Here is a 13970-nt window from a genome sequence, read left to right as displayed (position 1 = left end):
CCTTCATTTTCAGACAAGCAAAGGGGTGTCCAGAAGACGTTTCATCTCCAGTTCAGTTCCCAGTCTGAAATACGATCGTGTCCTTCAATGTTGATTACACAAAATCAAAAGTTTTTCACATCATATTTTCCAAGCATTTGGAAAATTTAGATGCTACATTAACTAAACGAGAAACCTTTTATTTTTAACCCACGTATACCATCGCTGGTATTTCTCAACAAAAAATATATTAACATCAATCTCAAGTCATTTGATCATGAATTATTCTAAGTAAGTCATATACAGTACCCTTAAGATGATGAAATTCTTCATCTACCCATATCAAAGCTGAAGTGATATCTCTGCTACTACAAAAATCTTGAAGAAATGTGTTGAACTAAGCCCTCCAAATTTCATAAAGATGAAATCCTCTCCGCCATTTTTCCAAACCTCTAACCTAACCCCCACCCCATTTAAATTCCATAAATTAGCCAAGCATCAGGATTTTAGTGCACATAAATTAATAATACTTACATTTATTTACCTTTGTATCTCACCTGACAATTAATTAAATAAGTAAGACAACTGAAGAACATGTACCCTGACTACTTTCAAGATAACACAACTAAAATTCTTACTCTGTAGACTACAATCATCTCTACAAAGCCTCATAAGACATCCGTGATTTTAAAGTTACAAGTGTCTTCCTAGTGCAAAATGTGTTGTATATCAACAGTTTAAATAAGCTCTACTTTGTACATTATACATCAGTGTCAAATACTGCATACTGTACTACTTTGGATGAAATTTTGACCAAACCATTTATCATTATTCTGTATAACAGACTGCAACATATAATGTTTAAATTCTGTAACTGACTTTGTGAAGTACAATCTGTTGATCGGCACAGTCAACTTACAATTTCTAACTGGCATTCATTGAAAACAAATGCATTACATGCTCCACCAAATTCTAATTTCTGATTCAATCAAAGGCAGTCTTTAACTAGTCACACAGCTATAGGTAACTAGTCACACAGCTATAGGTAACTAGTCACACAGCTATAGGTATACCAAATCAGCAGAAAATTTCTAGTTTTGTCAGTGCCTTACCTTTGCCGTGAATCCAGATAATGAAAAGGGTTTAGTCTTCACCATTCAGTTCTTCATAGTGACTTTTGCAGAGCCCAAAGCCTAAAAAGGAAAACATTTAAATCATCTCCTAATGATGCCAGATTAAGGAGCTGCTTACGACAACCCATCTGTACTCTGCAATTTACATCTAAAGTTCTGAGCAATATCTGATTACATCAAGTCAAGTTGAAAGAAAAGTAATACAGTCCTAAATGAAACAATTATTTTCCTCTAAACTCAATTTTAAAAGATCACTTATCATTTTTTGTATAAAAATTGCTTAAATATTGATTGTGTAGGGGTCAGCTGAAGAGACTTCTTAAAGTTCTGCAAAATAGTAGCAGGGTAACTTATGTGGTAGTGACTTGTACCTAAAGCCATCTTTCTTTATAAAGGAAGGCATTACAAATTTCACTAATACTTTTTTATTCAGCTGTCTGAATTTATGATTTTAAAACAGTTTTATGATTTTAAAACAGTCATATAAACTTTTTTTTCAACTCTAGTTGCTTCAGTGAATTGGAGATTTAAATGTCACGTTCAACATCTGATTAAAAGTCAAAATTCTCACAGTTCACAATTTTCCCAATAAAAACGAAATGAGTTTTCAGCAGTTCATTATTCCAGGAAGTTGACAGTATCAGAAATGATGATAATGTACAAGAACTCAGGGACCCTAGGACAAGAATTCTGAATCTCCTCTATAAAATAACAGAATGTAGTAACAACTGGAAATCCCCATACGTTTACAAACATAGTGCTCTTTACTTCAGCACCCAACGTTCTGTTAATCAGTACTCTTTAAACAGTCCACAAATTAAATTCCCATTCTATTATCATGTGTACATTTAATTGACTCTCAGTTACTTTTGAAACCTACATTCAAGTTAGTTCTTGAAGGAATGTCAAAACTATTTTATGTCACATTAACTAATAGCTATATAATTACTTGGTAAGTTACTTGTATAAAATTATAAATCTAATGATACAAGTTTAAGGTTTAGGTAGTTCCTCTCTGAAGTACACAGCCCACAAAAAGTTTACCAATGTAGGTGTTAGGGACGAGTCACTTAAAGTACTATTTTTATACACAAGTATGCCACTGATCATAACCTAATGAGTCTGTGATCTCAAATTGCTGAAATTGGAGCACCTATAACAAGCTGTTTCATTACATCTTAACAATGGAAATTCAAAGCCTTACACTTGAAACCTCTCAGGCATCTACTGAGTTTGTCATAAACCTCAAAAACAGTTCTACAGACATTAATGGTTTACAATCCATGAAGTAGAAAATTATGCTGTTAATATTCTCCTTGGAATCATTACTATCATCTATTAAAAAATCCAAATTTATGTACATCATTACTATCATTTATTAAAAAATCCAAATTTATGTACATCATAATAACTGTTGAATTTCTAAGGCATCTTACCTTCATTTTCAGAGAAACAATGGGGTGCCTGGAAGACGTTTCATCTCCAGTTCAGTTCCCAGTCTGAAATACGATCGTGTCCTTTAATGTTGATTACACAATATCAAAAGTTTTTTTTACAAGATATTTTCCAAGTATTTGGAAAATTTAGATGCTGCATCAAAAGTTTTTTTTACAAGATATTTTCCAAGTATTTGGAAAATTTAGATGCTACATTAACTAAAAGAAAAACGTTTTATTTTTAACCCACGTATAACATCACTGGTATTTTTCAGCAAAAATATATTAACATCAATCTCAGTCATTTGATCATGAATTATTCTAAGTAAGTCATATACAATACCCTTAAGATAATGAAATTCTTCATCTACCCATATCAAAGCTGAAGTGATATCCCTGCCACTACAATAATCTTGAAGAAATGTGTTGAACTAAATCCTCCAAATTTCATAAAGATGAAATCCTCTCGGCTATTTTTCCAAACCTCTAACCTAACCCCCACACCATTTAAATTCTATAAATTAGCCATATATCAGGATTTTAGAGCACATAAATTAATACTTACATTTATTTACCTTTGTATCTCACCTGACAATAAATTAAATAACTAAGACAACTGAAGAACATGTACCCTGACTACTTTCAAGATAACACAACTAAAATTCCTACTCTGTAGACTACAATCACCTCTACAAAGCCTCAAAAGATATCCTTGATTTTAAAGTTACAAGTGTCTTCCTAGTGCAAAATGTTTTGTATATCAACACCTTCCATAAGCTCTACTTTGTACATTTTACACCAGTATCAAATATGTTATACTACTTTGGACGAAATTTGACCAAACCATTTATCGTTACTCTGTATACTTTGTGAAGCACAATCTGTTGTTGAGCACAGTCAACTTACAATTTCTAACTGGTATTCATTGAAAACAATGCATTACATGCTCCACCAAATTCTAAATTCTAATCAGCAGAAAATTTCTAGTTCTGTCACTGCCTTACCTTTACAAGCCGTGAATCCAGGTAATGAAAAGGGTTTAGTCTTCACCATTTAGTTCTTCATAGTGACTCTTTTGCAGAGTCCAGAGCCTAAAAGGAAAACATTTAAATCAGCTCCTAATGATGCCAGAATAAGGAGCTGCTTACGACAACCCATCTGTACTATGCAATTTACATCTGAAGTTCTGAGCAATATCTGATTACTGTACATCAAGTTGAGTTGAAAGAAAAGTAATACAGTCCTAAATGAAACAATTATTGTCCTCTAAACTCAATTTTAAAAAATCACTTATTATTTTTTGTACTAAAATCACTTATATTTTGATTGTGTAGGGGTCAGCTGAAGAAACTTCTTAAAGTTCTGCAAAATATCAGCAGGATAACTTATGTGGTAGTGACTTGTACCTAAAGCCAAAGCCACCTTTCTTTATAAAGCCATTACAAATTTCACTGATACTTTTTTATTCAGTTGTCTGAATTTATGATTTTAAAACAGTTATATAAACTTTTTTTTAAATTCTAGCTTCTTCAATGGGAGATTTAAATGTCATGTTCAACTTCTGATTAAAGGTCAAAATTCTCCCAATTCATAGTTTCCCAATAAAAACGAAATGAGCTTTCAGCAGTTCATTATTCCAGGAAATTGACAGTATCGGAAATTATGATAATGTACAAGAACTCAGGGACCCTAGGACAATAATTCTGAATCTCCTCTATAAAATAACGGAATGTAGTAACAACTGGAAATCCCCATACGTTTACAAACAAAAGTGCTCTTCACTTCAGGACCTAACGTACTGTTACTCAGTACTCTTTAAACAGTCCACAGAATTAAATTCCCATTCTATTATCATGTGTACATTTAATTAACTCTCAATTACTTCTGAAATCTACATTCAAGTTAGTTCTTGTAGGAATGTCAAAACTTTAAAACTATTTTATGCTATATGAACTAATAGCTATGTAATTTCTTGTTAAGTTACTTGTATAAAATTATAAATGTAATGATACAAGTTTAAGGTTGAGGTAGTTCCTCTCTGAAGTACACAGCCCACAAAAAATCTACCAATGTAGGTGTTAGGGACACATCTCTTAAAGTACTATTTTTATACACAAGTATGCCACTGATCATAACCTAATGACTGTGTGATCTGAAATTGCTGAAATTGGAGCACCTATAACAAGCTGTTTCATTACATCTTAACAATGGAAGTTCAAAGCCTTACACTTGAACGCTCTCAGGAATCTACTGCGTTTGTCATAAACCTCAAAATCAGTTCTACATACATCAATGGTTTAAAATTCATGAAGTAGAAAATTATGCTATTAATGTTCTACTTGGAATCATTGCTATTATTTATCGAAAAATCCAAATTTATGTACATCATAATAATTGTTGAATTTCTAAGGTGTCTTACCTTCACTTTCAGACAAGCAAGGGGGTGCCCGGAAGACGCTTCATCTCCAGTTCAGTTCCCAGTCTGAAATACGATCGTGTCCTTCAATGTTGATTACACAAGATCAAAAGTTTTTTACGTCATATTTTCGAAGTATTTGGAAAATTTAAATGCTACATTACCTAAATGAAAAACCTTTTATTTTTAACCAACGTATACCATCACTGGTATTTTTCAACAAAAATATATTAACATCAATCTCAGCCATTTCATCATGAATTATTCTGAGTAAGTCATATACAGTACCCTTAAGATGATGAAATTCTTCATCTATCCATATCAAAGCTGAAGTGCCATTACAATAATCTAGAAAAATTTGTTGAACTAAATCCTCCAAATTTCATGAAGATGAAATCCTCTTGGCTATTTTTCCAAACCTCTAACCTAACCCCCATACCATTTAAATTCCATAAATTAGCCAAGCATCAGGATTTTAGTGCACATAAATTAATAATACTTTTCCTTCATATCTCACCTGACAATTAATTAAATAAGTAAGACAACTGAAGAACATGTACCCTAACTACTTTCAAGATAGCACAACTAAAATTCTTACTCTGTAGACCACAATCACCTCTACAAAGCCTCAAAAGATATCCCTGATTTTAAAGTTACAAGTGTCTTCCTAGTGCAAAATGTGTTCTATATCAACACTTTCCATAAGCTCTACTTTGTACATTTTACACCAGTATCAAATATACTGTACTACTTTGGACGAAATTTTGACCAAACCATTTATCATTATTCTGTATAACAGACTGCAACATATAATGTTTAAATCCTGTAACTTACTTTGTGAAGCACAATCTGTTGAACAGCACAGTCAACTTACAATTTCTAACTGGCATTCATTGAAAACAAATGCATTACATGCTCCACCAAATTCTAAATTCTAATCAGCAGAAAATTTCTAGTTTTGTCAGTGCCTTACCTTTACAAGGCGTGAATCCAGGTAATGAAAAGGGTTTAGTCTTCACCATTCAGTTCTTCATAGTGACTCTTTTGCAGAGTCCATAGCCTAAAAGGAAAACATTTAAATCATCTCCTAATGATGCCAGATTAAGGAGCTGCTTACAACAACCCATCTATACTCTGCAATTTACATCTAAAGTTCTGAGCAATATCTGATTACATCAAGTTGAGTTGAACGAAAATTAATACAGTCCTAAATGAAACAATTATTTTCCTCCAAACTCAAGTTTTAAAAATTCACTTTTTTTTTTTTTTTTAAAAATTACTTATATTTTGATTGTGTAGGGGTCAGCTGAAGAGACTTCTTAAAGTTCTGCAAAATAGCAGCAGGGTAACTTATGTGGTAGTGACTTGTACCTAAAGCCACCTTTCTTTATAAAGTAAGGCATTACAAATTTCACTGATACGTTTTTATTCAGCTGTCTGAATTTATGATTTTAAAACGGTCATATAAACTTTTTTTTCAACTCTAGCTTCTTCAATGAGAGATTTAAATTGTCATGTTCAACATCTGATTAAAGGTCAAAATTCTCCCAATTCATAGATTTCCCAATAAAAACGAAATGAGTTTTCAGCAGTTCACTATTCCAGGAAATTGACAGTATCGGGACCTTAGAACAAGAATTCTGAATCTCCTCTATAAAATAACAATGTAATAACTACTGGAAATCCCCATACGTTTACAAACAAAGGTGCTCTTCACTTCAGCACCTAATGTACTGTTACTCAGTACTCTTTAAACAGTCCACAGAATTAATCTCCCATTTAATTCACTTTCAATTACTTTTGAAATCTATATTCAAGTTAGTTCTTGTAGGAATGTCAAAACTTTACAACTATTTTATGTCATGTGAACTACAATTTAAATTTCTCCATGAAAAACTGGAGGGATTAAACCCACCATGGCATTAGGAGGAAAATCATTTTGACAAATTAACCTATACTATGAGAACCTGAGCCTGTCTTTTTAAGAACAACCAGTAACTTAAGCATGGTTTATATTGTAGCTGAAAGTTGCCATAATGTCATTTTTTCATCAGCTCTACAAAAGGGTGAGGAAGAGTAAACTAAACTTGTTGCCTACGGTTGAATGACCAGGAATATGCCTGAAATACCAAGGTTTTGCAAAAGGTAGCATTCATACCATATATATGCCAGAAGAGTTCAGCTGGTCAAGATAGTCTACCAATTTACCTGTTCTTGGGCAGGACTTCCGATTCAATTCAGTCACTCCTTGTTTGCATATATCAAAGAAAATCAACCTTTTGATTTACTTAGAACCAGCACACAGAAAGGAGACCTTCCATAAAAAAACTGCCTCTACTGTAATATCACTTGCCGTAGGTAATTTTTTAAGATTCTGTATCAGATTTTACAGCATTCCCTGCCTAAGCCTTTAAAAAGCTGAAAGTACCCAGAAGACTATGCTCTGCATATCTAAGAATTTGTGATATATTGCAGTATACTACTCAAAAAAGAGCACATGGCATGGAATATGGAGGATGGCTCTACAGTTATTACAGTTCTACATATTCCTACAACTTATGTTTCTCTGCAGGCTGATTTTCCCATTTGTTTCCATGTACAGATATTTAGCAGGTACACATTCACAGCAGGAACTATGAGCATTGAATAGAAACAGCCAACTTGGGAGGACAGGTAGAGACGATGAAATGGAAAAGGAAAATGTTAAACTTAACCACTGGCATTGACGACACAGCTGCTTACTAACTGGCTATGAAGGATGATATGGAATTAATAATTTGTGCAAGCAAATCCTTGGCTGGCCTAATAACCTGACAAGAACGATGTTAAATGGAAGCAACTGTGGAACTCCCTCGCTGATCAGACAATCTGATTAGGAAGCCAAGCGAGTCAAACTAGCCCATGAAGTGATAAGCACAGTTTTGAATATCATTTGCAGATAAGGGACTCTGTCAAGGGTAGCTTTTGGCCAAAAAGTAACAATAAGGCCTCCCATCCACACTAAAGATGAAACATGACCACCTTAAGCCAGGGGTGTGTGTGTTTAACACCATAGAACCATCTAGTGACAGGCACAATTACAACTCCATTCATCTGAGCAACTGAATAAAATGACGATTAGGGAGATCCATTGAAGGCAACCTAAAGCATAGGATTCATCGATGGATCACGTTTACCATCCCTAACATTCAATGAATTTATGGAACTTTTCTAAAGAGAAATAACTCACCCCAGAGTTTGAGTCACACTAAAATCTTTCTGTTGTCCACTTATCAGTTGGCCTATCTATCTAAGAAACCTTAAACTTTCTCTGAAGAGAGAGAGAGATAGAGAGTAAGCCTCTAATAATTGTGATACCATAAATACTATAAACAGCCCACAGCCACCTTTACTGCAGCTGATTTACCCACGACGACAGATTATGATAAACTAGCCAGTTTATCCTGTAGACATTAATACCACAACCCTTGCTGTACAGTGCCATACTTTGAAATCTTACCTCTAAATGTCTGAGATGGCAGTTTTAATCTGTGAATTTTGATATAGATGAATTCCATATATAAATATATCCACACCATATATAAGATATTTCAGTACAACCTATAATTTCATTCAGCCAACACTTCCTTTTTCCAAATTCTTCATTTGGCTTTTTCACAAGCCGAGAGAGACTTAAACTGTCCAGTTAATATGACAACAATTCTGAAACTGGTTTTGAAAACTGCACAACTAAGGTGAGCGAATTATTCTTAATAGGTTTCATATTAAAATGCTATTTCAATTAATATTGTAATAAGTTGTGTTATGGGCTGATTTTGGTTCTCACTGTCCGTTCAAATATCCCACCTTGTAAAGTTTTCTCTTTTGTAAAACTATCAAAATCCTGACAATAAAGTTATTAGAATAGGAAGAAATTTTCACTCACATAAGATGTTTACATTAATAAATATATTAGGAAGCAATAAGTACCATTTGTACAACACAACCTTTATAATTAAAAAAGTGCAGGTTTTACTTATGCCTGATAAATCTCAGCACTAAATACAGATGACATGATAATGTGTGTTTCTTTAAGTTATCAGACTAAAATCATATTTTCAATTCATAAACCTACCGATTTCCGTGTCTATTGGTTGACTCCTGTCCTATCCTGTTTCCATTTTTCAATTCTCATGTCGTAGTCTGGTGGTTTCAGTACCAAATCATTTCGATACAAAATGAGGGCATCTCTGTACATCCATAAATTTGATCTGATACAACCCAAATAGCCTCGATAAAAATAAACACTATGATATATTGATTTTTTACAAATCTCATTTGTACACTTGTGTGTACAAATATACATTCAAAACTTGAGTGAGGTGCAAGTAATTATGATATCTTGCATATTCCCATAATTGCTCTAGTGTCAATTTTACCATTCTAAAACACTGTCAACTGATCAATTTTGTGAGTCTAATACTGTATACTACCAAGAGCTTAACCTAGTTTGTTGATTTCATGTAAGTACAGTTACAATCTTATAACTAGCATATTGATTTGCAATTCAAATTTACTCAAAAAATAAAGTTAGTTAGTTATAAATGATTTGTTTAACCAGACCTCTGAACTCTTTTAGGGTTCTTCTCGGGCTGGAATCAAAAATAAAGTGTACAATGCCACGTGTAACAGAATGATTTCTAAAAACTTTACTGATGAAACTTATTTCATTTTAAGCATTCAAAACCATCACTTTACCGTTATCTCAAAACAATACACTTACAACTGGACCCCATACTAGCATTGCTTTGTTGAGGATCGCTTCTTAGTTCTCTGTTTTAAGGATGACCGACATTTTTATGATAAAATAAAGTTTTATGTATGCTTTCCAAGCAATTACATAGCTACTAGCTTTCTACACGGCAGTCTAACGAAATTCAAATTTTCACAGCGTGTGGGTGACAGGGTCCCACCCACTTTCGGGACTGATAGGTACAACTCAGCATAGAGCTTCAATTCGTTTGATGCCTAAGTGTCCATTGAGGGGAGGAGGACGGGCTCCAATTATGTAACTGATTGGTAAGCATATATAAAAATGAAGCTTTCATAATAAAACCAATATTGTGATACCTGAACACCTGAATTAGCCCTGGTCACTGACCAGCCCGAACTATATCCCCAAAAATTTACTGTCAGCATTACCAACACTACTGGTAAATCTTGTCAAATGAGTTACCCAAGGTACTGTTGACAACGCTGGTGCAAATATCGGTCGACATCCCCAACTGAATCACTCACTATCAAAAATTGAAGTGGGGAGGAGGGTGGGAATCATTCAGGTGTTCAGGTACGTATTACAATATTAGCTTTATTATGAAAACTTCATATTGCAATACACTCCCCGAACACCTGAAATAGCCCAATTAACAAAATTTTAATGGAGGTGGGATCAATCTAATTCAGCCCAATCTGTCAACGGAGAATAAGCAGGTAACTCATTATCAACCTACTGTGTGTAAATGTGCAGTATGTATCCTCACCTAGTTGTCCAACTTGGTAGGTGAGGATGCAAGCTAACTATAAAACTGAGTTGGCCGCGACAAAAGGACCCAGCGAGTAATCTTTCTGAGAAGAAAACTGAATATCCCTAAGGTAGAACGTCGTGAAAACCGACACCAACTTTGAAGTAGCAGCTTCCAAGATTGCCGACACCGAAAAATTCCTCTAGAAAGCCGAAGAGGTGGCCATCCCGCTGATACTATGCGCCCTTGGATGCGAAGAACAACTCGAAGGCTCCGAAAGCAATGAAGAACCTTTCAACACTTGACTAATACCTCTTGCAAAAAGAAAGAAACTAAATTTTTGGAAATGGGACGAGATGGATGCCTAGGGGAAACAAACAAGGTTCTCGGACGAGGCAAAAGTTTTTCAGTATGTGACAAACTTTGAGAGCTCTAACCGGACACAGCAGCATTTTGGATGTGTCACCTCCAACAAAATCATCCAATGATGAGACTTTAAATGATCTAGGAAGAGGATTCATTTCAGATTTGGACTTCGCAACAAATTCTGGCAAGTAGGACAGAAAGATATCCTGCCCCGAAAAGGATACCGTCCTAGCCATTGCCTGAATCTCACCAATTCTTCTTGCTGTAGCCAGAGCAACTAAAAATAACACCTTGGTTAACTCTCTTAAGGATAATGATTCCAAGGGATTGAAAGGTGAAGAGCTCAACAGTCTCAAAACAGCCGCTAGATCCCACGAGGGGGTCCGAAGCGGAAAAACTGGACGTTCTATTCTAAAATATCTTAAAAGATCATGCAAAATTCTACTGGTCGAAAGCTCAGGCAGGTGAAACCTATATGTGCTACTGAGCATCATCGGCCTATATCCAGCAATCGTAGAATATGACAAGTTCTTTTCCTTCCTTAAAAACAGGAGGAAATCTGCCACATCGCAACCATTGGATGTGAAATGCTATGCCCCTCTTTCTGGCACCAACTATGGTACATAGCCCACTTAGTCTGGTATAGTTTCCTAGTTGATCTTCTCAGACAAAAAGACAGTTGGTGAGCCACTGCCTTAGAGAGTCCCGAATGACGGGCTGCTCGCTGGACAGTCTCCAGGCAGCTAGCTTCAGCATGCAGAGGTTCCAATGGAAGTAATGGAAATGAGGCTGTCTAAGAAGATCTTTCCTCTCTGGAAGGAATACTGGAACTTGCGTCAACATGTCCAGAAGGTCTGGAAACCAAGGTCTTTGGGGCCAGAAGGGGCTTTATCAAAGTCATCTGAGTGTTGATACTGTTACTGAGTTTGATCAGTACCTGTTGAATCAATCCGAAAGGAAGGAATTCATACACTTGAAGGTTGTCCCAGGAGTGCAACTTGCATCTGTCCCGCATGACATGGGATCCACTACTGGGGAGAAGTAGACCAGAAGACGGAAATTCATTCTTGTGGCGAAGAGATCTACTGTTGCTGGCCACCTCCTCAACAGATGTTGTACTTCTTCCTGAACCAGAGTCCATTCGCCCTCGAGAACTTCCTGAGAACGACTCAACGCGTCTGCTAGAACACTGAGCTTCCCCGACACAAATTGAGGGATAAGAGAAACCCTGCGGTCCTTGCACCAATGAAGAACTCTCTGTGCTACATTGTTTAAGACTTACGATCTTGTTCCTCCCTCTTTCTTTAGATACAACACAGCCGTAACATTGTCGCAAAAGAAAGCTACTACCTTGTTGCTAACTTACATCGAAAAGCAACTTAGAGCCTCCTCTACTGCTCTCAACTCCCAGCAATTTATGGACTCCTCTCAATCTAGATCCCTTCAAAGGCCTCTGGTCTGAGATTCCTCCAGGGTCGCACCCCAACCCCGGTCTGAGGCATGTGTGTACAAATGAACTTCTGGAAGAGGGGAGCCCAATCTTACACCGTTGGTCAGATGATGTTCTTCTGACCACCACCAAAGATCCTTCAGGCAAGAATCGTCCCAGACCACAACTGCGTTCTCTTCCCGAAAGCCCCAGCGATTCCTGGGACACATCTGCAGAGAACGCATCCGGAGACAAGACCCTGGAACTAATAGTGAGAGGGAGGACATTTGGCACAACAGGCTCTTCCACAAGCTCACTGGTTGAGCCCTGTCCGAAAGGAATGCCTCTTGTTGACCTAGAACCACAAGAATCCGTTCCTCTGTTGGGAAAGCCCTCAAAAGACGTGTCTGAATATCCATCCCCAAATAGGTCTTTACTTGAGCTGGAATGAGAGAGCTTTTGTCCAAATTGATCCAAATTACTAAGGTCTAACATAGGTTCAGTAAGAAATCCCTTGCCTGCAACACTCTGTCCACAGATGAAGCCTGAACCAACCGATCGTCGAGGTATCTCCTCATTCGAAATCCCTGACGATGCATTACATCTGAAATAGGAGACATTACCCTTGTGAATACCCAAGGCACTGTGGTTAGACTGAAGCAGAGGACCTTGAACTGGAACGTTCCAGTTGGACACTAGAAACGAAGGAACCTCCGAGATTTCTGATGAATCAGAGCCTGGAGATATGCGTCCTTGAGGTCCACTGAAACCATCCCATCGTCTCTCTGAACTGACCGCAGCACCGACTGCGAAGTTTCCATGTGAAACTTTGTTGAAACTACCAGCTGATTGAGACCCGAAAGATCTATAATGGGTCTCCTAGACCCTCCTGCTTTTGGAGTCATGAAGATCCAGCTGTAAAACCCCAGAGAAGGAGGAGCAGGCTCTATTGCCCCCTTCTCCAAAAGGGCTTGGATCTCCGCCGCTAAAGTTACCCCTTTGATGGAGGGTGGGGAATAACTGGGAAGGCAAACTGGGGAGTCGGACAGAGGAGGACGAGAATGAAACGGGACTCTGTACCCCTCCCTTAACACCTCCACTACCCAACTCTTTGCGCCCCACACCTTCCAGATGTTCCAAAAAGAAGCAAGGCAACCTCCCACAGGTACAGGCAAAGGGAATATCTCCTATTTCTGAAAACCCCTCTTGAAAGAAGAAAGTTTCGAATTCTAGGCAGAAGCCGAACCCTTAGAAGCAAAACGGACCTTCTTCAGCGATCTTACAGGGGACTTAGAACTTGACCGCTCAGCTGGAGATGGCATCCTGGATCCTTTAGGTGATCTTGAACCTTGAGCCGCCACAAGAATCAGAGCCTGCTGTGACTCTACCGCTGACGACGATGACATGAAATTGAATATGGAGACATCCTCCTCTCTAAAAAGACTGTTTCAGAGAGTAAAAGGTGCCCTCAACAGAACCCTCTTATGTATGTCCAGATAGTGAGGTGGCAGATGATTTAAAATGAAGTCCCACCTCTTCTTGCCAAGGAACGTTGTACAGCCAGCCTAAATGTTAGCCTGGTATGCCAACCCCATCGAAACCGAAGTGATGAGGTTGTCAAACAGTACAGGATCGGAGGGAGTATACCCATCTTGTTTGAGAAACCCCATCAACCCAGACAACATCCACACAGAGTGGGACAAGGCCTCA

At 37.0% G+C, this 13970-nt stretch overlaps 1 long non-coding RNA gene across 1 annotated transcript; it reads right to left on the bottom strand.

Annotated features, from left to right (window-relative positions):
• On the bottom strand, positions 1 to 9870 carry LOC136841222 (uncharacterized). Its single transcript, XR_010853831.1, has 7 exons — positions 9079 to 9870; positions 5938 to 6024; positions 4968 to 5030; positions 3553 to 3639; positions 2549 to 2611; positions 1092 to 1172; positions 1 to 64 (listed from the first exon to the last, which is right to left on the bottom strand). It is a non-coding gene; the product is annotated as an uncharacterized lncRNA (long non-coding RNA).
• Positions 9871 to 13970: the final 4100 nt, after the last annotated feature.

This window comes from Macrobrachium rosenbergii, chromosome 8, assembly GCF_040412425.1.
Source record: "Macrobrachium rosenbergii isolate ZJJX-2024 chromosome 8, ASM4041242v1, whole genome shotgun sequence".
NCBI classification, from domain to species: domain Eukaryota; kingdom Metazoa; phylum Arthropoda; class Malacostraca; order Decapoda; family Palaemonidae; genus Macrobrachium; species Macrobrachium rosenbergii.
Note: the sequence above shows the minus strand (reverse complement) of the source record. Positions and strands in the feature narration are given on the sequence as shown.